This window comes from Camellia sinensis, chromosome 3 (genome assembly GCF_055761805.1).
Source record: "Camellia sinensis isolate YWXY chromosome 3, ASM5576180v1, whole genome shotgun sequence".
In the NCBI taxonomy this organism is placed as follows: Eukaryota; Viridiplantae; Streptophyta; class Magnoliopsida; order Ericales; family Theaceae; genus Camellia; species Camellia sinensis.
Window position 1 is genome coordinate 33,895,461 of NC_138963.1, and position 3,719 is coordinate 33,899,179.

The window sequence follows — 3,719 nt, forward strand, 5'->3', positions numbered from 1 at the left end:
ATTATATCTGTGAACCTCCTCCCTGCCCATACCATCTCTCACAAATCAAGTAAGTTACAATTTGTGTGTTGTGGAAGATTCATTCTCCAAACAACCAAATAACGACGACACCAAGGTCAAATACACCACAAATTTCTTCCAAATATTTTTTTTTCTGAAACATCCCCAACTTTATTCCAATTTTTTTTGTCACAGGTCAAATTTGTCAAACATATTCTCGAATTAGATGACTATCAAAGAAGCGCACATTCAGTCACTGTACCCACTCCATCACCGGTGACAACTATTCAACTCCCACTAATCTGGTACGTATATCCTTGAATCCATCTGGTATGTAGAAATGAGTTTTGAAATGGTTTCTGATTTGTCTGAACTGTTTGAACTGTTGAAGCTAAGCCGGTCAACCACCACGACAACTGGCCGGTCGTCCCTCGGGTCATCCGGCCGATCGACCTCCATGCTCCAGCCGCTCCTTCATCCTTCTCTTCTTTTGCTCTTCTTCTGCTTATTTCTTCTTCTGCTCTTCTTTTTCTTCTGCTTATTTTTTATTATTTTTTTCACTGAGTACACTTGTTGTACAAACTTTTTACAGACAATGTGTAGCTCAACTTTTTTGCGTCTCGCCTTTCTGAGAGCTCGAATTGGTCCTACAGTTCGGGCTCCTATCACGGTTCTGAATCTAATCTCACAAAGTGCAATGTGAAACTGATAAACACCAAAGAGTCTAATCCAGCAAATCATTTTGGAAAATCAATTTTGAATCAAATAATGCCAAAACTAGATTGCTTTGCCAGATTACAGAATCGCCACCTAAATATTTTTTTTTTGAAAATTTAGGAAACCCTGACTCGTGCCAAAGGCCACGTGTCTATCATCACCAAAGTTGCCTTGGCTCAGGAACTTAGGTACAAGAGGGAAAGGTCCTAAAATGAGCACCCCCGCTCGCCCGATCAAAAGATCGGCCTCTACTAAGCATAATATGTTGTTTTTATAAACACATGTGTTCTTATTCCGGTTATTAGCTAACTTTACTATGTGACGCACACAAGCAAGTATAGACTAATATTGCGAGAATTGGAACGAATTCAACTCATATTTCCTTTTGAAAATTGTTTGAATTTGCCACCCTCAAGTGGGCTAAAACACGGATTTGCCATCAAACATGATGGGCTTAAAACATGATTTGCCACTTCGCAAAGTGGGCTTAAAACATACATTCGTTGAACTATTCCAATTCAAGCAATAAAGCCTTCATCCACAGGCATTCATGTAGTTTAGCATTTAAGCACATAGCCTCATGGCAAGCATGCGAAACATGGTAATATGGAAATTACACTCATGCAATATACTAATGCGTAAAAGCTTACCGAGTATTCCAAGCCAAAACAAAAGCTAGTTAGAAACAATGCATGATCCTAACTATACAAGATGCCTAATGCAACACATGCAATAATGCAATTAATAGGCTCGGCTACTAATATGACATATGATACAATTTGATAACATACTTTGAAACATGTATTCAAAGAAGTATTGAATTGCAATACAGTTTGAATGATGCGCCGAGCTTCGATGCATGCAAGACAAATGAATGATGCAAACATGCAAGCATAAGGTATGCTAATCAAACATGTCCCTAATCTAACCATCGTAAGCGGTTAAGTAAAAGGGAGAAAGACGTGGGGTTGGAAGACATGCACACACGCATGCACACTTATTACAACATTGCGCCCTCGCGAATGAGGGTCCGAATAAATAAACTAAGCTACACTAAGCTAAGCTAACTAACTAATTTAATTAGACTAATTAGTACAAATCAAAATAAAGAAATAGCTAAACTATGCTACTTAATTATTACAACACTTAATTAATTAGCAAACTAATTAAATTAAATTACAAAACCAATGTATACTAAACATGTAAAGCATTAAACTACACCGCCTCAACTCTACTTTAGAACATGGAAGATGCATGCATTCAATTTTCGCCTCGAAAAGCCCACTGGTTTGCTATTGAGAGGCTCTGTTTGCAGGGTTACTCCAAGAACTTTTAGCTCCACCTTACCAATTCAATGCTGAGGATTGCACCAATGGCCTGCCGGCCATGAATGCTTGTTGCAGGCCATCTGCTGGCCAAAAGTGTGCTATGCCGGCCAAGGATAAAACACTGCCAGCCATCAGTGAGCCACTGTCAGCCACTGGTGTGCTAAATCACCACACTGTAACAGAGCACAAACAGAGAAAAATAGAGGGTTTTCCAAAGATATGTTTGTACTGTGCCCCTCCTTATCGTCTCAAAACATCAAAGGAGTGGCATTCTTGGATCCAAAACCACCAATCAAGCATCTTCGATGCATGATGGCCAAAGATCCAAGAAGTACAATTTCAATAAATGCACCAAAACAAGACTCAAAGGACCACCACGCTATCATGCATAATCAAGGATGATGGAGACAAAGGAGATTGACTCATTTCATCACTTTGAGTATGAAATGGACCAATCTACCTTGTGTTCAATATAACGTTCGATTGAACACATGCAATGCAAACATAACATGTTTATCTTAGTCATGTTTTACTTGTTCAATTTTATTTACTCGTTTTAGCATAACCAAGTTATTCTTTAACCGGTTAAGTCCAAGATAAGTGTCCTCTAATGAGAGAGGGGCCAACCAAAAGATGGTTTAAGACATAAGAAAGATCATGCCTTTGGTTAGGAGGAACCCTCAAAAGAGGGTTAAAACCATTGAGCACAAGCTCTATCTCAAGCTTAAACACAACCCTAAGGTTAACCAACCCTCAAAGAAAATGAAAAAGTGATGAAATGAGGGAGGTTGCAGAGATTGTATGTGCTGAAATCACATGCAAAATGATATTACAACATGAAAACAACTCATGCACGACATGTTTAAAAGCCCAAAACACCAAACTAGTGAAGATCACCACACTATAAACATGCAATACAAAGCTCAAAAGGGACAAACTGTAACAACCCTCATCACTGATCACTGATTGACCATTGATTACTGATACTGTCACTGATTACTGCTAAACTAAGACTGACTGAATTCCAAAACTGATCGATCGACGGTATCTGTTTAAATACATGTCTATCTGTTTGACTGTTGAACTATCTGTTCATGTTTATATATTTAAACTGCTAATTGAAGGCCTTATCGGCGGCCGAATTAGAAACCGATTAGTGTTTTATGATCGTCACAATTAATGTGATTTTATGGTGTATTTACCTGAAAACTGATTAGGTATGATTAAATTAGATTAAAATAAGCTAATTAAAGAGTTTGACTTAATTACCATTTTGCCACCCTTAGTGGCCCACTCAATATAACATATTTGAGCCTCAATATACACTTAGGCAACATTTTGCTCAGCCATTTTCTTGCTCTAGCCGACCAAGAGAGGGAGAGAGTGAGAGAACTTGGAATTTATCTTGAAGAATTGCTTGGATTGAAGTGTAGATTTCACATTTGAGCCCCTAAACCTTGAATACAAGACTAAGGTAGGAAACTCACCTTCTTATTGTTGCCATTGAGCTAGTTCTTGCATGAGTCATGCTTCATTGTAGAACTAAGTCATATTTTGGCTCATTGTTGTTGATTTGAAGCTCATTTCATGCATGCATGTTTGTATTGTAGATGTTTGAGTTGTTTTCATGGCAAAAGGTTACATGCATGTTCATAATCATGTTTAAGTCCATGA